Here is a 20,944-nt window from a genome sequence, read left to right as displayed (position 1 = left end):
TAAACGAAAATCACAAGTTAAAGGGAGAAGTTTTTTAAACGGAGAAGTGGTAGGACGTGTTATTATGAAAGTAATGTGATTTTGTTATTGTTTTTTCTCTGGATAATTGTGTTGGTAATTTCAATTAGACATAAGTACACAACATATACCAAATGCCATTGAAAAATAATTTAAAAATCTGGTCAGCTTATCTTAAACCCTTCACCATTAGGTGGGAACTAAAAATACCGAAAATTGGATGGTAGTTCCATATAGAGGATATGGCAAGACATGGACATACATTGAAATGTTCAAGATACAGATGATGGGCGGAACCTATATAAGGTAAAGTGATCATACGTTCTCTTTTTAGAGGATTATTATCTGCTTTAACTGGCTGTCATCTATAAAATTTATGTCATCTATTTCTCTTCTATAATGGAAAACAAATTTCAATTAGTTCAAAATTCATGCAGATTACAGAACGGAGCAATATATATTTGTATTATTAATTTTTTCTTGATGTCATCTATTTTCATTTCTAAAATCTGGTCACATTATACCGCCCAATGTTTGCAAATATATTTCTCGCCTTCCAAGAACCCGCAATACCAAATGATTGCCCCGTCGGTTTCAAAAGATATTTTGAGCTGTTACATATGGAAAGACAAATTTAATATATAACTCATCTCAAGGGCGTACGCAGGACGTACTTTTTTTTAACAGTGAGCGGAGCAGTATAGTCGAACGTGGTCGACCACATAATACTCTACACAAATACCCCGAAAATCTACCTTTCTGCGGTTCCATATTCGAAGCCTGTGCAATATTTCGCGATATTTGTACCCTTTTGAATATTATAAATCAATTCAGCTTTTATTTCCTTTTTGAATATTTATGCCATTGCTCCTCCTAAATATCAGCACTTCTTCTTCTTTCTTAGCTGGCTTGTTACAGAACGGTTGTTCCATAAGCCGAACTTATAAAAAATTTCCAAGCGCGTCGGTCTTGTGCGCAAATCCACCAATATCAGCTCAACATCACTGAAAATTGTAGAAGTCTTTGACAATAACCGGAATTTCCCGTAAAATTTCAAAGCGATCAGCGAGACATTTCCGCCCTCTAGTGGGGTAAGAGTAATATAAAGCAATATCATAACACATAGACACCTTTAAATATTTAACTGTGGCCTGTATCGTGTTTACAAGTTATAAATTGACAAATTCTTATGGCGGCAAAATACTATAACATTCTTCCGCGCCTATAGGCCCTTGAATAATTTTTAATTTCAATACTGTTGTGGGATAGTGTTCGTTAGAGGCGCTATATCAACCAACGCCAGAGGTGTGATAAGAAATAACACAAACTATTTAAATTTTGTTAGAATCGTAATGGCTCGTATAATTCTTAAACAACTACTATTAAAAATACCCCGCCTATGGTTCGGATAGCCCTTGAAATTTCCTTATTAGCATATGGCTCCAAAAGCCCTTGAAAATTCTTATCAACAATTCTTATTAGAAATAAGATTGTACATGAACAAATTTTACTCGGAATCTACGCCTATAGATCGACTAGTATATGCAACATTTTTATAAAAATCTCCACGCCTATTTCCATGATAGTCCTTGAAATTTTTATACCCTTCACCATACTGTGGTACAGGATATTATGTCTTTGTGCATATGTTTGTAACAGGCAAAAGGAAACGAGATAGACCCATTGTTCCTTTAGAGAATATGAATAGAATCACTTTCTGAGTCGATTTATGCATGTCCGTCGGTCTGTCCGGCTGTCCATGTTAAATAGTAAATAAAGTACAGGTCGCATTTATGATCCGAATTCGATGAAATTTGGCACAGATCATTTGTTTGGCCCAAGGACGAACCCTATAGAAATTGGGGAAAATCGGTTCAGATTTAGATATAGCTACAATATATATTTTCGTCCGATTTTAGGTAAATAGTCCATTAAAGTCCCTATATATCTTTCGATTTGCACGAAATTTGGCACAGAGTAATGAATAAGGTATAGAATGATGTGTGCTAAGTTTGGTGAAAATAGGTTCAGATTTAGATATAGCTCTCATATATATCTTCGTCCGATTTAACGTTAATTGTGTACCAAAGTCCCTATATATCAATTTGGCGTAGCGTACTGAATTAAGTCTCGATTGATGTGTGCAAAGTTTCGTGAAAATCGGTTCAGATTTAGATACTGCTCCCATATATCTTCGTCCGATTTAATTTAAATTGTGTACCAAAGTCCCTATATATCTTTTGATTTGCACGAAATTTGGCACAGCGTTCTGAATTAAGTGTAGATGTGTGCAAAGTTTCGTGAAAATCGGGTTAGATTTATATATAGTTCCCATATATATTTTCGTTCGATTTAAGACAAATTATGCACCAAATGCCCCCCTCATCTTTCGATTTGCACGAATTTTGGCATATCGTACTGAATTAAGTCTAGAAAGATGTTGCTAAGCTTCGTTAAAATTGTGTGCAAAGTTTCGTGAAAATCGGGTTAGATTTATATATAGTTCCCATATATATTTTCGTTCGATTTTATACAATTGGTGCACCAAAGTCCCTATATACATCTTTCGATTTGCACGAATTTTGGCATATCGTACTGAATTAAGTCTAGAAAGATGTTGCTAAGCTTCGTTAAAATATCCATAGCTAGGCCGATTGACACAACGTACTGAAGTAATATAAATTAGTCTCTGGCACGTTTTCCTGAAATCGGTTCAGATATAGATATATAACAAACACGCGACGTCTGTTAGGATGCATATAGAGAATATACCCAAAGTGGTGAAGGGTATCATATAGTCGGCCCAGTCCGACTTTACTACTTTCCTTACTGGTTTTATTACAAAATTAAATTTTCTTATTAACGAATCAAATCCTCGAATAATCCTTCAAAAAATCTAATTAAAAATTCAACGTCTATGACTGGGATATTCCTTGAAAAATTCTTAATAACAAATCAACGCGTATGCCTTCGATAGTCTTTCATACTAAAATAACACACATGTGGCTCAAATATTCCTTAAGAATTATAATAAAAACTCCACGTCTGCGACTCGAATAGTCCTTGAAATTTTTTATTCCTTTCCCTCCTTTATGCCTTTCAAATATTCCTTGCAAAAATCTTATTAAAAAGCTGTGATATTTATTAAAAAATGTTTATTAAAAACTCTAAGCCTACGACTGAGATATTCCTTGAAAAAATCTTATTAAAAATTTATTAAGAGGCAAAGCCTTCAATAGTTCCTGAAAAATTCTTATTACAAACTCTAAGCATATGGCTGAGATATTCCTTGAAAAAACCTTACTAATAAATCCACGCGTATGCCTGCGATAGTCATTATAAAATTCTTACTAACAAATCACGCATGTGGCTCGAATATTCCTTAAGCCACTCCTGTGGCTCGAATAGTCCTCGAATTTTATTTTATTACTTGTATTATTATTTTATTAATATTGTTATAAAGGTCTTTAAAATGTATTTGGATATCATAATTCGATTAATACTTTTCCATTTCATTTTTAAACGAACCTAAATTTTAGTATACCATTTTTGAATATATTTCCTGGAATCCCGCATACAATCTATGAAAATAGTTAGTACTCTTAAATAAAATTTAACAATAAGGCTATTTTCCAAAATATACTGCTGCCTCAATACGTTGTTCATTATAGTATTGAATTTCTATTTCGAATCCTCTATGGGGTTTATTTCGTTTCGTTTCCCAACAAAAAGCTTTCTGCCAAAAATACGCGGCTATTGAAATTGTCATCACCCGAAACCACCGAAATGTGTTACGTGCACGCGTGACTTCTTTCACTATTCATTCACCGAAAACAAAACAGAGGCGATATTAATGTAGATGCTACCGTCGTTGATGATGCCGCTGATGCTGCTACTACTACTAGTGTTGCTACTGCTTCCGGTTATTTCACTGCGCTGTATTGTGTTATTCTAAATGGCATTTCTACGCGTTTCCAATGAATGACACTAACTTTTCACATATAACGGTTTCCCCTAATCTGTGTAGTATATTTGATTTGCTGGTTTATGCGAGTACGAGTTTATTATGGCTTCGTGTATAGTTTTTGTTTTGTTTTGTTTTATGTATAAAGTTGTTAACGTTTTTGTGTATAGTATATATTTTTGGTTGTATGGAATGGTGTAATTTACCCTAACTAGCCGAAATTCTTCTTAAAAAAACATTTGTGTGTGTAGTATAGAGTATATTTTTGGTTTTATGGAGTAGTGTAATTTACCCTAACTAGCCGGTGGTATTGATTCTGTTGTGTGATATGTCCTTGAAAAATTCTTCTTTAAAAATCCACGCCTAGAGTTGTGATATTGAAACGGAACTTGAAAAATTCTTCTTAAAAAACTCCACGCCTATGGCTGGGATATTCCTTGAAAAATTCTTCTTAAAAAACTCCACGCCTATGGCTGGGATATTCCTTGAAAAATTCTTCTTAAAAAACTCCACGCCTATGGCTGGGATATTCCTTGAAAAATTCTTCTTAAAAAACTCCACGCCTATGGCTGGGATATTCCTTGAAAAATTCTTCTTAAAAAACTCCACGCCTATGGCTGGTATTGGCCTTGTAAAATTCTTCTTTAAAAATCCACGCTTATTAGGCCTTTGGTCCTTGTAAAATTCTTCTTTAAAAATCCACGCTTATTAGGCCTTTGGTCCTTGTAAAATTCTTCTTTAAAAATCCACGCCTATTGAGCCGTTGGGCTTGAAAAATTCTTCTTTAAAAATCCACGCCTAGAGTTATGTTTGGGCTTGAAAAATTCTTCTTTAAAAATCCACGCCTAGAGTTATGTTTGGGCTTGAAAAATTCTTCTTTAAAAATCCACGCCGAGAAGTTTCTGTTGTTCATCCTAAAAATTCTTCTTTAAAAATCCACGCCTAGGCTATGTTTGGGCTTGAAAAATTCTTCTTTAAAAATCCACGCCTATGGCTTTGGGATATTCCTTGAAAAATTCTTCTTTAAAAATCCACGCCGAGAAGTTTGTTTGGGCTTGAAAAATTCTTCTTTAAAAATCCACGCCTAGAGTTATGTTTGGGCTTGAAAAATTCTTCTTTAAAAATCCACGCCTAGAGTTATGTTTGGGCTTGAAAAATTCTTCTTTAAAAATCCACGCCTATTGAGCCTGCTAGTCCATGTAAAATTCTTCTTTAAAAATCCACGCCTATGGTTTGGGATATTCTTCTTTAAAAATTCTTCTTAAAAAACTCCTACGAGTTATGGCTGGGATATTCCTTGAAAAATTCTTCTTTAAAAATCCACGCCTAGGCTGGGATGTTTGGGCTTGAAAAATTCTTCTTTAAAAATCCACGCCTAGAGTTATGTTTGGGCTTGAAAAATTCTTCTTTAAAAATCCACGCCTAGAGTTATGTTTGGGCTTGAAAAATTCTTCTTTAAAAATCCACGCCTAGAGTTATTGGGCTTGAAAAATTCTTCTTTAAAAATCCACGCCTAGAGTTATGTTTGGGCTTGAAAAATTCTTCTTTAAAAATCCACGCCTAGAGTTATGTTTGGGCTTGAAAAATTCTTCTTTAAAAATCCACGCCTAGAGTTATGTTTGGGCTTGAAAAATTCTTCTTTAAAAATCCACGCCTAGAGTTATGTTTGGGCTTGAAAAATTCTTCTTTAAAAATCCACGCCTAGGTTTGAGATGATCCTTGCCAAAAATATTCTTTAAAAATCCACGCCTAGGTTTGAGATGATCCATGCCAAAAATATTCTTTAAAAATCCACGCCTAGGTTATGTTTGGGCTTGAAAAATTCTTCTTTAAAAATCCACGCCTAGAGTTATGTTTGGGCTTGAAAAATTCTTCTTTAAAAATCCACGCCTAGAGTTATGTTTGGGCTTAAAGGCTTTTATGTTAAAAAGTCCACAACTTAGAGTTATGTTTGGGCTTAAAAATTACTTCCAACCGACAGTAATAGTAATTTTTGAACAACAGAATGCGTTTTCTACGTGGTTGTATTCTTACATTCAATTAGTTTACTTTAGTACTTCGACTATTGTTTTTGCAGTAGCAGCAGCATGACAACAGTAGAAAATATCCTCATTGTTGCTGGGAAACTTACGCCCTCATACCTCTACGGAGGGAACATAGTTTTCATTCATCAGCTAGCTGTTAGTGTTTTAATGTTCCACCCAGCAAAAACTACTATTTAAAGATCTCTTGTAAGTCGCTGTTTGTAGTTCACGTAAACTTTACGCTATTGTTCGGCGAGTGGTGGGAATGGTTGGTGTTCGTTTTACGGCGGATTAAGTGCTTTCCTATAATGAAAACTTTAATTTATTTATTTATTCGTGCCACGAACGAAATGAAAATTAGTTTGTTTTTGCGAAAATCTACTTACAAAGGATAACTACTTGTGTAGCTGCTAGTTTTCCTGAACAATAGTAAGAACCAGCAACGATAGACACTATGCCATTTGTGTAGGATGGTTGACTGTTTTCTTTTTCTCATTTAACTATTTTGAGTGCAAATTAAGCTGTTGTTCTGCAGCAGTAACTGCAGTTGGTGTTACGAACCAAATTGTCCTTTGATAATACAGTTTTTTAATGAGATCTTTATTATAGATGTTTGTCACAATGTTAAAAGAGCAGGATAAACGTAAAAATTACAAATGTTTGGGAGTTATTAGTCAAATTAATCGGTTGTGTATTTACAAAGAGATGGAAGTGGCCTCTTATCAAAGTACTCCTTCGACATATATTCTTAGAAAGTTAACGTTTGTAGATGTTGTACTCCTTCACTTAACTAGCTGTATCACCGTACTAAAAATTATTTATATTGACACTAGTTTAAGCGTAGCTCCCCCATAGGGTAGCCCACAAACAACGACACTCCAATATTCGGTATTTAGGCTATTTTTTGGGTATTTTGGGATATCTTTGCATAGAAAATCCCCGTAACTAAGATTTATTTATATTGAACCAAGTTTACGTGTAGGCCCCATATAACGGTACCCCCACATCTCTGTAAAAAAAAAAATGATCAATATTGATCTCCGTTTTTGTATAGCCCAATAAAACGCTAGTCTCCTATTAGACAATCATCTTTTTCTCACGTATTTTCGGTATATTCAAGGTACTATCATACCATAAGTTTTTTTTTCTGGGAGCCCGCATTGATTTTACATATTTTAAATTTCATCCTCATGGTGTAGAATATAAAAGTTCGGCTGGGCGGAACTTTTTTAAACCCATAAGTATAGCTTCAATATTATTTCACATGTAAAACGTGGTTAAGTTCCGAACGGACCGTACTTTTTATACCCTCTAATATATGGTGGTAATACAAAATTCCATAGTTCGATCGGGATCTTTATATACCGACACCATTATTGCATTGTGTGTTAGTAGGTAGAGGCTATTTAAAATCAGGAACCTACTTTGTTTTTTTCTTTTACAGTCACCATGAAACCAATGAACCAAATTATAGTTGAATACCATCAAAATATCGACAACAGGACAAAATATTTATATGAAGATAATGTCAAAACACTGACCTATATCAAAGATTTTCTGCGGATATATGTTTGATCCTGCAAGAACTCTGAATGCAAATATATCCTTTGGTGAAAAATTGCGACTGAGATATGGAACAAATTCGGGGACCCTTATGTAAAGTCTTTGGCAAACATGAACCTATATCGAAAATGTTCTTCAAATGTTTCTTACTCCCCAAACCTCGGAATGTCGCATTACAACCACTTCGTTATGAAATTGCATTCACGACCTTCAAAATACCGAAAAATGACAGGACATACATGTGAAGCCTATATCAAAAAGTGATCCTAAATCAAACATTTTCTGCACAGATGTTTTCGATCATTAACGATATCTTTATTTAAATGGACAAACGTGGCTAAATCGACATTCTGATCGAGAATAGATGGATCTCCGAAGAATTTTATGAAGTGTTTAAAGTGGAATAATAATAAAAGTCCACGCCTAAAAATCCTTTTTTTAGCTTTGATTGCCCATGAAAAACTTTATCTGAAAATCCAAACTTGTAGCTCCAACGGTGCGAATCTTCTTTTTAAAACCACCAAGTTTATAGCTCAAATGGTTCATGCAAGAATTCTCGTTAGACCACCGCGATCAAATGGTCCATGAAAAAGAATTCTTTAAAAATACAAGCTTTTAATTAAGATGATCCATGTAAAAATAGCTGTAATGATCCCTAAAAACTATTCTTTAAAAATCCACGCCTATAGCTCAGATGGTCCATGGAAAAATACTCTTTAAATATCCACGCCTATAGCTCAGATGGACCATGGAAAAATACTCTTTAAAAATCCACGGTCCATGAAAAAATATTCTTTAAATATCCACGCCTATAGCTCAGATGGTCCATGGAAAATCCACGCTTATAGCTGATATGACCCAATAATCGTTTCCTTTAAAATGATTTGGCTTGAGGTCCGAGGAAAATAAAAACAAATGTTTTTAATTTTATTGATTTTTATTTCTCCAATATTTGGATCATATTCTATAATCATCTTCAGGGAGTTGAACTAATTTTCGACAAATTGTGTTACTCTGCTATGAGTTCAGTTTCAAACTTTACGCTTATAGTTCAGATAGTCTATTAAAAATATTCGTTTAGAATCGATGATTATGGCTCCGATGAACCATGAGAAAATATTCCTTAAAAATCCACGTTTAAAGGTCTGACTTCCCATGCAAAACTTCTGTTATAAAATCCACTCTTATATCTCTGATTGTCCGTGAAACCAGTGGTTTTAAAAATCCAAGTTTGAGGCCCATATGCTCAGATTGAAAACTGAAAAAAATATAAAAAAAATCGATGGTCCGTGACAAATATTTTTCAAAAATCGATTATTAATTCTATGACAATTATTTCTTTAAACTGCATGTTGAAGCATATGTTGGTCCATGACCAAATACAATTTATAAATATACTCTTATAGATTCGATGCTGTATGAAGAAACAGTAGGTACTTAAAAACCAGTTAGCGAATATGCCATACTACTCGAGTGAACATTTACGATTCAAGATTTGTTATTTTACACACAAATATCTTGACGGATCATTATCAAAAAAAAAAAAAAACAAAAAAATAAAAACAGTGAGGAAAGTAGTAACGTCGGACGGGGCCGACTATATGAAACCCTTCCCCACTTGGGTATATTCAATTTTTGAAGGACCATTAACATGAAAATGGATCCATAAACATGTCATTCTGCAACCTACAGTAAATTTTTCATTTGGTCAGATATAGATGGGAGCTATATTAAAATCTGAACCGATTGCCACGAAACTGAACACACAGCATTCTAGACCTAATTCAGTACACTATACCAAATGTCGTACAAATCGAAAGATATATAGGGTATTTGGTGGAGCATTTACATTAATCGGACGAAAATATATATGGGAGCTATATTTAAATCTGGACCGATTTTCAGGAAACTTAACACACATCTTTCTAGACCTAATTCAGTACGCTGTGTCAAATTTCGTGCAAATCTAAAGATATATAGGGACTTTGGTGCACCATTTACCTTAGATCGGACCAAACTATATATGGGAGCTATATCTAAATCTGAACCGATTTTCTCGAAAATTGGCACACATTATTCTGAAACTAATTCAGTACGCTGTGCCAATTTTCGTGCAAATCGAAACATATAAAGGGACTTTGGTGCCCCATTTACCCTAAATCGGACGAAAATATATATGGGAGCTATATCTAAATCTGAACCGATTTTTCCCAATTTCAATAGGGTTCGTCCTTGGGCCAAATAAGTGAGCTGTGCTAAATTTCATCCAAATCGCATAATAAATGCGACCTGTACTTTGTTTACAATTTAACATGGACAGACAGACGGACGGACATGCATAAATCGATTTATGCACATATTCTCAAAAGAAACCGTGTGTCTATCTCGATTCCTTTTGCCTGTTACAAACATATGCACAAAGACATAATCCCCTGTACCACAGTGTGGTGAAGGGTATGAAAAAAATCAATATATATATATATATATATATGTTAATCGGTTGACCAGATCTCCTTTATTGTGCAACATTTGTGAAGTTATTCTTATAATAGTGGCTAGAAAAGCAGATAAAAATAACGACAACTATAAACGTCGTCTTTGACCACAATCGATCAACGATCGATCATCAGGATATTGTCGTAGAAATTTTGCCCTTTTCATTCAAAAGTCGAAATTCATTTGGCACGCTAAATATTGACCGATTATCATTAAAACAGTCATACTTATAACCCATTCTGCGTGCAAAATTTCGTGGTGGTCGGGTCATTAATGTGGTCTCTAGAGAGACCAGAAAAACAGCGATTTCCTGGCCAGACCCAAACGTGCATGCAAAATTTCGTTAACATTGGTCGGTACTGTGTTTTCAAAATATAATGGGCAGACATACAGGCACACATCTCTAGATCGAATCAGCTAGTTGATACCAATATTTCGCGGTGTTACAAACTCTTGGGGCAACACAAAGCTATTATACCATTACAACATAATATAAATTCACATTGGTCCTTGAAAGAAATTATCGTTAAAAATCCACGCTGGTCCTGGAAATAAAATTCACGTTGGTACAAGAAAAAAAAAAAAATGATTCTGGTCCTTAAAAAAGGTCTTTAAAATTTCCGCTGGACCTTGAAAATATCATTTAAAATATATTCTTTGTGATATTCCTTTGACTATTTTATTTTTTTAATAAGAAACATTCTACAAACAGAATATCTTTAACCCCCAAGCTGCTTTCTCTTCTCCATCCATTTGGATATTCTCATTGTCATTCACTAATTAAAAATACATTAATTTCATGCTATAAAGTATTGTAGAAAAGCGCATCCAGATGCCAAATACGAAAGTTTTATTTGAAATTTTCTTGAATGCGCCAAAATAGTGAAACAAGGCCAACTTTCACGGCTGACGATGTAACACTTGTTCGTTCTTGTTCGATTCCAAAAATAAGTTGCACCAAATTAGAAGCCAACTAAAATAACATTTGTGTCTGTACGAGGTCAATATATATACCAAGGAAAGCAATAACGGTCTATGTAGTAGTGATGTCCTTGTCGAGAGTATTATTTCTTAAAAATTAAACACACACACAATCACAGATTTTATTTTTTGAAAAAAAAAAGGACAACAAAACTGCAGTATTCCGAAAATTTTGTTACAACTGGGGGTTTTTAATCATTGAATTGTTTTAGATACTGCTAGCTTGTATATATGTGAATTGAATAATGGGATGGAACGAATATTAATCTATTTTTAGAAAATGGTACGACTTATTGATTGAATTGATCCATCGTATAGGTATTTAACAATTAGTAGTGGGTCCTAATCCATTTTTGACACATCGCAGAATGATACTAAATCCGATCGAAAATTATTCACCCACCTAATGTACCACAACCATTCTCCATAGTCATCCGCTAAAATTACTCTACGTCCCATTAAACAGCTTTTCAGCAGCTAGCTATCAACAAACAAGACAAAACTAACACACTTTTCATAAGCGAAACCACTTAAAATCTCCAAACTAAAACTGTTGTAATTTGGTCGATTCATTTGCCGGACAAATGAAAACGAAGAGTATTAAAAGGCTTTTAAGTGTTTTCAGTCCTCACACACACCCATACATATGTGTGTCTGTCTGTCGGTATATCTATCTGTTCGTGTCTATTGCAATGCATCGCACCAAATTCACTTAGTCTCGCTTTTGAATTCACTGATGATGCTCAGTGCAACTTAGCCGCATATTTTGGCCAACTGCAGAAAAAAAAACAACCACCACACACACACACACACAATTGCAACACAACGAAAATTTTGAAAGAACAGAGAAAAATCACATACAGGCAGTCACAAGGAAGTAAACATGACCGGCAAATGACGTTTGAGTGCGTAACTTGTCCTAAGTTAACAACGTCCGACCATTTCCTAAATAAACAGTTAAGCCAGTCCAGATTCCCTTCATCTGTTTGGGGAAGGGGAGTGGAGCGGAACGGAGGGTACATGTGTTATATGGCCAGTAATTGTGGTACTTCGGCTTAGCACAGCAGCATATACTGAAAAGGAAATTATTACCCTTGTGGGAGTTTAGATTGAAAATGAGTAGGCCATTAATCGAAATGATAGGAGGAGAATATTGAAGTATGGCGTTGAAACAACACATTTGTTTCGTTGCGTTTCTTTTTTTCCGCTTCAGACATATTGCAATGGTGTTAACAGAACGTTAGATAATTTCATTGGAAATCAATTTGTCTTAGATTATAGGGAAGAAATTTTGAAGAAATCATAAAGAGTAAAATTTGGAGTAGAATATATGTGATGTTTAGTGCGTTATATAGGAATGTTATAGCTTACAAATCCAAACAAGATCAGGCATTTTTTAATAATTTGTAAACGATTAACGTCATCAATTTCGACATGTCGATTTGATATACCTCTACAGACGTTTTTACTACTGCCTCCAGACTCCAGACGGGGATTTGTACAGTTTGTCTACATAATGAAAATGTGTTTAGGCTGGGGAATTGAAGAGGTTTATCTTGGTCATATCTCAATTCGCGCCCACAACGAATCGATGCTGTTATAATTGATCTCAGTTGCGCCGTAATCACTCTACTTTTGTTGTACCAAGAGAATACAAATTACTAGTTATAAACTATCTGGTTCCGTGTCCATAGGGAATTTGGGGATATGTAAGTAGGCTTACCTGGGCAGTTGAAGAGGTGCAAAGTGTCATGTGGTCCTAGCCAACACACGATATATGTGTCATCGAACCGTCAAATTGTGCCCAATAAAAATTAAGGAGGTTTGTAACATTGATAGACTTGTTGATCTAGGGGTTCGGCCTCTCTCTCTCTTTAGATCATGAAGATATCCTTTGATGTACCGGATTTGCGCCTCCTCATATAAGTGGTCTATAGGAGTCATGAAACAAAGTTTTTATACCCTTCACCACACTGTGGTACAGGGTATTACGTTTTGTGCATATGTTTGTAACAGGCAAAAGAAAACGAGATAGACACATGATTCCTTTTGAGAATATGCATAGAATCACTTTCTAAGTCGATTTATGCATGTCCGTCCGGATCTATATATCCTTCGATTTGTACGAAATTTGGCACAGCGTGCTGTATTCAGTCTAGAATGATGTGTGTTAAATTACGTGAAAATCGGTTCAGATTTAGATATAGCTCCCATATATATTTTCGTCCGGTTTTATATAAATTGTTCACCAAAGTTCCTATATATCCTTCGATTTGCACGAAATTTGGCATAGCGCACTGAATTAAGTCTAGAACGATGTATGTTAAAAAAATTCGTCCAATTTTATGTAAATGGTGCAACAATGGTCCCTACAAGAAATTTGACATAGCGTATTGAACTAAGTCTGAAATTATGTGTGTAGAATTTTGTGAAAATGGGTTCAGATTCCCATATATATATATTCATCCGATTTTATGTAAATGGTGTACCTAAGTCCCTACATATCACTGGACATTTGCATTTATAAGTAAACGAAGAACTCAAAATGTGGCCGAATGCACAAAACATACTGAAATAAGTGTAACCTGACATGTGACAAATTTCGATATTATGCTTTAAATTTATTTGCATAACTTTGTCCCATTGTAAGAAGCAACTCTATATCTGGCCAAAATTTAGTATAGGTTACAGAATGACATGTTTAGTTTAATGTTAATGGTCCTTCAAAATGCGACATCTGTTAGGATTCCATCTGTTGAATATACCCAAAGTGGTGATGTGTATCGTGTAGTCGGCCCCGTCCGACTTTACGTCTTTCCTTGTTGGTTTCATTGCGTAGCACTGTCGATAGCGGATCGCACTGCAGCAGCATAGTTTTCCAAATAGGGTATTATCGCTGTATGTGTTTACAACAAGGTTTATTGTTCAGATCCATAAATACTTACGGCTAGTGATTTGAGGATCTTGTTCATGCTACTGGCCTTTGGAAAAAAGCTGTGGCTTGTGGTATACAGCGTGCTGTGTGAACGATCAATGGTCAATGACATTGTTGAAACATACCAATGCGGCTTCAGGCCTGGCAAATCCATCATTGACCCGATTTTCACTCTACGCCAAAATGCCACATATTCGTGGACTATAAAGCCGCATTCGACAGCCCTATCGTTCAGAAGTATTTAAAGCCATGCCTGCGTTCGGCATTCCTTAAAAATTAATACGGCTATGCAGGATAACTTTGAGTGGCACAAGGTCAGCAGGTAAAGTCGGAAAAGACCTTTCGGAGCCCTTCAATACCGAACGAGGATTCAGACAAGATGACAGTTCGAGAGATGCAAATGTGACATAATCGACATAATGGGTCCAACATTGCGAGCGGTAACAGCCACCTTTGAACGAATTGAGAAGAAGTCTACCAAAGGGGACTGGCAGTGAATTGCGAAAAGACCAAGATGGTGGTATCAACGCACAAGACGAGGTAGTGAACGAGTTTATATGCATCGGTACCGCCATAAACAAAACTAATAACATCAGCTTTGGAATCCGGAGGAGAATAGTGTTGGCTAACAGATGCTACTATGGTTTCTCTCTCTCTCTCTCTCTAAACTCAAACTCTACAAGACGCTGATATTACCTTTGTTGGTGTATGGATCTGAAGCGTGGGTATTTGCGCAAGCAGGTGAGAGAAAAAATCTCCGGAATATCTATGGGCCTATCTGCGTCGACGGTGAATATCGTCGTCGATTGTACCATGAGCTTGCCATCTATTCTCTGACATCGACGTAGTCAGAGGTATCGAGTTGCAGCGACTAGGCCATGTTGAGTGAGTGGATGCAGATGGCCCAGCTCAAAAGGCATATAAAAGCAAGGTCGTACAAAATGAAAAAAAATGTTGTTGCAAACATAAATTTGCTCTGAAAACATTTCGGGGGGCTACGTTGTTGCGTTTTTCGGTATTTGGAGTTTATAAGGTATTTTAGAAATTTCTTTGACTTTACGGAGTCATCGGATTTTTTAGTTATTGGTTCGGAATCCAATCCACCTATGTTTTGGAGGATTGGGCACATTTTCCAACACGAAATAACTCTAATTATACCCTACACAACTATGCTGTCAGGGTATTATAGCTTTGTGCACCCCCAAGAGTTTGTAACGCCGAGAAATGTTGGTCCTAGACCTACCTTTAGTCATATCTCGACTAGCTGAGTCGATCTAGACATGTGTGTCCGTCCGTCCGTCTGTCCATTATAATTTGTAAACACGATACAGGTCACAGTTATGGACCAATCTTCACGAAATTTTGCATGTAGGATGGGTTCTGGCCAATGAAGACCTATTGTTTTTGGTAAAGATCGGTTAATATTTAGGGTACTTATACTTAATTTTTGTCGGTTTTTCTGGTCGCTCCAGAGGCCGCAATTATGGTACGAACATCGTGAAACTTTAGATGGAGTAGAGGATCGGGCCAAAGAATAAGCATGTCTATTTTGATAAATATCGGTCATTATTTAGCGGGTCAAATGGACTCTGACTTTTGTGTTAAAAATTCCAAAATTTGAATTCTATGGCTTATATATTTACTCCTGAAGGATATAGACCCGATGAGTTGATAGTATATCCAAGAGGAGTGGTTAACCTTTAAATTGATATCAACTATATTGATGTATCTATTCGGATGTGGGTGTTACACTTAAATATTTACAGGTGCTTACGTATTCAAATATTATTTAGTAACCCATTACCAAATTAGAGGGCGGAAATATAGCGCTGATCGCTTTGAAATATTCCATGAAGTTCCAATTATGGTCAAGGACAACGCCTATAAGTTTCGATGATAATCAGAATAAAATTTTGGGATGAAGTGGACGGGAAATTTTATTTCTTTGTGTGTTTTCTAGTCGAATATAAGCCGAACATCACAACTCAACCCACAGTGAAGGAAATCTGGACAAGTAAGTAGAAGGGCTGTACTGAATATTTGTAATATTCGGAACATGTAAGGACCTCTTATCGGGAAAGTCGTGGCAAATATCACTAAATATTGCCCAGGCTCGTATGGTCGGCCCCGTCAGACTATACTGCTCCGCTCACTGGTTTTATATATATATATATATTTTTTTTTCTCTCATCAGGTGTCAAATCTTTCCAACAAAAATTGTTAACAGAGGCCCACGTTTTCGGATAGCACCAATAATTTAAGGCACGTTTTTCACCTAAACAATATTGGACCAAACTTTGGAGTACCACATGTTTTAGTATTTTCAGAAAATTTTCCAACTGATTTGACTCTAACTTTAGTTTTTCAGACAAAATGGATGTAACTATATATTTATACCCTTCACCACACTGTGGTACAGGGTATTATGTCATATGCACAAGTTGGTAACGGGTAAAAGGAAATGAAATAGACTCATGGCTCATTTTGAGAATAAGCATAGAGTGTCCAAGTTGATTTATGCATGCCATTAGGTCTGTCCGTCTGTCTATGTATTCTTATGAACAAAATACAGGTCGCATTTATGTTCCGATTTGGATGAAATTTGGCACAAGTCAATTATTTGCCCGTATTCTATATATTTTTGTCCGATTTTATATAAATGGTGCGCCAAACTCCCAAGGTTTGTCCGACTGAGGCGAAATCTGCATAGCGTACTGAATTAAGTTTCTGTGAAGTTTTGTTCAAATCTGAATTATTTGTTAGTTTTCAAATTTTTGTATTATAATGTCTATATTTCCTCATAGAATTGATCATATTTATCTCCGTACCATATAATTTGATATTCGATACCTTAAATAAATTCACCATTTTGTTTAAACAATATATAATTATAATGTGTTTTCATAGTAAATCTCAAAAACATCATATGCGCTCAAACGAATGTCCACTACTCTATTTGAGTTTCATTTGGTACGTGTCTTTCTACCAATAATAGGCGGATAGCTCCCATTTAAAGATGTAGACTTTTTTATGTATTGTTATGGTTCTAGACACATTTTCCAACTTAAGCGACTATATTTCAGTTGTGGCAATTTGATATTTCGGGACCTTGGAAGGTAAACAACTTCTGCATACAACCTTTCAAAGCCCCCAATACAAAGGTCTCGTGTCAGTTCCATTGTGAGTGTCTGTATTTCGATTTCTCCTGGCAGCAATTTACCATGTCCCGATATCTAAGTCTCGGTCGATTTGAATGTCCAACTCTTGAAAGAGGGTATACAAATACTGCCCAGCGAATTTTTTAACGTCCCTTTAACTGTCCGTAAATATAGATTTAAAGTATATTTGTAAAGAAGTATGCTTACAGATTTCTTAATAACTAGTATTGCCGTTTATTGAGATAGCGGCGAGGGGTCAAATTCGTACGACTTCAGCATTTCAATCTAATTAAAATTTCGTAACAGTTACTTCTGCCAAGTCAACTATCGATTACCACAGTACACACAAAATCCACCATTCATCGATGGTATAACACTTTAAAGCACTTAACTAAAAATATGTTGTAGAAAATATTTAAATTCCCATAGCCATAGATCATCTCTTCTGGTACCATTTTACGTTCGTCGTTCGCCATTTGTTTCTGGTTAACGCTGCCAACAAGGCCAACGACGCTGAACACGAGTGTTACTTATTTACTTATACAATGACTTATGTACTGCTCGTATAGAGAATATCTATTTATGTATGTGTGTGTCTGTTTGCCGTTAGCTTCTTATGCAATTCGGTTTCCAGGGATTTGGAACCTTCCCATCGGCAGGATTTTAGTCATTAAGAATGAAATACCAAAAGAGATACTTGCACACACATACACATAAAACAAATTAAACTTAATATGTGAGAGTGTGTCTATATATGTTCCTTGGTTTCATTGTATGCAAAAATGCACAGCAATACAGTGGGGTGAATTTGATTTACATTTCAAATGGAATTAGTTTTTGAAAACCATTAAAATGGAATACATAAACTATTGAAATGGAATAATGGAAAAAACTGAGTCATTAATATATAAATGGAGTATCAGGAAGAAACTTCGATATATTTTAATATGTATCTCCAGGTTTTGTCGCTTGCTATGTTTACCTATTTTCACAAAACAGCCACCCACTGTGCATAAGTTAGGTTTTGTTTGGCTACTTTTGCCAGATAATAAATCTTAGCAAAAATATTCTTCTTTGTGTACGGGCAAAGTGTTGCCATGTCCCATATACATATATATATAGAAAGAGGTAATGTGGTACTGGGGTCCCGGTAGTGTCGAGCTAGCGAACGAGCCAGCAAGCAGTGTCATGCCTTGCATAGTGACAGTTTTATTGCTCAATCTACATGCATTTGGCCACATTTCCGTTTTGTTGCCATTTTGTTTTATAAATGAAGAAAATGCATATGTGTGTGAGTCGGTCGGTTCGGGTCGGTAGCCTGGTGGCATTTTGTTTGTTTGGCAGCCAAGAAGTGGAGAAACACCTTTTGCCTGCATCTGTTGCTGTCCCGATTTTGGTACTGTTGTTGTTATGATGTTATTGTGTTTAGAACGTGATGTTGTTGCAAAGTATGCGTTCACATTCGTTACTGTTTATGGGGCGTTTGGGGACCTTGGTATTTTTCTTCATTGAAATCTTATTTCTATGTGTGTCTGTGTTGGTGTGTGCGTATACATATATCCTGGCTGGCTGATCTAATGTTTGGTCCATTGTATTTCGTATCTGCTGACGCCTTGGTTTTTGGGCGTAAGCAAATAAATTGCGGAGGTTTAAACGTTCGACACATGTAAACCTTCAGGGTGTTGGCAAACAGTAACCTTATTTTGTTGTCCTTTGTTGTTGTGTTTTGCGTTTTTATTTTTCATTTTGGTTAGCCTTTACTCCATCCAGCTCGTTCAAATGTAAAGGAAAAGTTCAGACTTGTGTAAAACTATGCTATTGTTGTTGTTGCTTTTCCATATTTTCCATTTAGCAACATTCGTTGCAAAATGATTAACAGTTTTGTTATGTTGCCATCGGATTTGCCAAGTATGGCAAAGGATATTAAAGTGCAGTTATGGGGTTTTTTTGTGGGTGATTTATATTAAAGTGCAAAACTTTATTTTAGCAAAGCTTGGCTGAAATAAAAATGCAAAATAGAAATGCTAGAAGTAGCTTAGACTCAGAAATAATTTAATAAATAATTTAAAAACGATACTGTAACAGCCAGTTATGTGCAATTTTGGTTTCGTAGATTCCGTTCAGGAATTTTTGATGTTAAAGATACACCTCGCACATGTAGGCCGGTATGTTAGGAGTCTAACATCTCCCAGGAGCTAAAAATCGACCATAAAACTTTTTAAACCATTTACAATTGATCAGAAACGGCCAGAGTTGGTCAACAAGAAAGGTGTCGTTTTCCACCAGGACAGCGCTAGGCCACACACATCTACAGTGACTCGGCAGAAACTTCGGGAGCTTGGTTGGGGAGTTTTAATGCATCCGCCATTACTTGGCACCAAGCGATTATCATCTTTTCCTTGCATAGCAAAATTTCTTTAATGATAACAAATTAGTATCTAGAGAGGATTGTGAAAATCAAATACTAGAGTTTTTTTTGCAAATAGAGAGCAGGACTTCTTTGAAAGAGGCATTAAGGAGTTACCTTTAAAATGGCAACAAAACAGTGCATATTTGGCCCAAATCGGACATTCTGAAGCATGTTACTATTAGACGTTATTAGTTTGTAATGGATTTTTCCCCCAAACCTAATATACGCCACACAAATGTGTATATAAGTTAGCCTTCCAGAACCCTATATACCAAATTACAGCCCCATCGGCTGGAAATGTGGTTAATATCTTCAAAACTGCTAAAATATGAAGATTAGAAACCCCATAAGAGTGAATTCGGTTAAAAATAATACCCAAGTCTTTCAAAATACCGATTAATGGGTGTATCATTATATGGCGGCTACGCGGAAACGTGGTCCAATATTGATCACTTTTGGTGGGGAGATTTTCTACTCAATGAGTATCCAATATTACGAAGTTTGGAAGGTAGCGTTATATGGGGGATTCCCTAAAAAGTGAGTTAATATTGATCATGTTTAATAGGATGATATAATACTTCATGAGAACCTGAATAACTAATTAAAAGCCTATTCGGTTAAAAACACTTTTGCTTCAAAAAGTGAATTTCAGAATTTTTTCGAGAATGGGAGAAAATTCTGGTATGAGGGCATTACATCTAAAAGAGACTACTTTGAAGGTAGTAGATATTTTTATGCATTTAGTTATATATTTTTATCAAGGTATTTGCCTTCTATTCGAACTTTTAAGTATAAATAGGTAAAGTTGTGGCAAAAAGTGAAAATATTGATATCCTTGGCTTATGGAAGTGATAGTCCTTGAATAAAAATATTTTAAAAATTTCAAACTTAAGGATATGATAGTACTTGGTAAAATATGGTTTTATAATAATCAAGTCTAAGGATCTGATAGTCCATAAAAAACAGTGAGCGGAGCAGTATAATCGGACGGGTCCTACCATATGATACCCTACACAACTGGGCAATATTTCGCGTTATTAACACCCTCTTGAACGAATATTGGTCAACAGCTGAACATTCTAAACCTGCAAAAATTTCCCGAGGTGAATATTTACGCCATAAAATAAAAATGTTTATGTTTCGGTGGATTTGACCTCGGAATATTGACCGTGGGTCAATTTATTTGGTCAGATCCGCTTCAACGTGTAAAATATGTAAAGTTCTGCATATTATAATGTCCTTTGGAGCGAATAGAAGATCTGAAAAAATAAAGTTTTCAGTTCATTGCACCCCTAAATATCATCTCAAAATAATCGAAAATTATTGGCGTCATTCTTGACCATAGTCGAAACTTCATGTAAAATTTCAAAGCGATCATCGCGACTTTTCCGTAAT

Source organism: Musca vetustissima, unplaced genomic scaffold (assembly GCF_032173495.1).
Source record: "Musca vetustissima isolate MV318-11 ecotype Yass unplaced genomic scaffold, APGP_CSIRO_Mvet_v1 utg7473, whole genome shotgun sequence".
Taxonomy (NCBI): Eukaryota; Metazoa; Arthropoda; class Insecta; order Diptera; family Muscidae; genus Musca; species Musca vetustissima.
Note: the sequence above shows the minus strand (reverse complement) of the source record.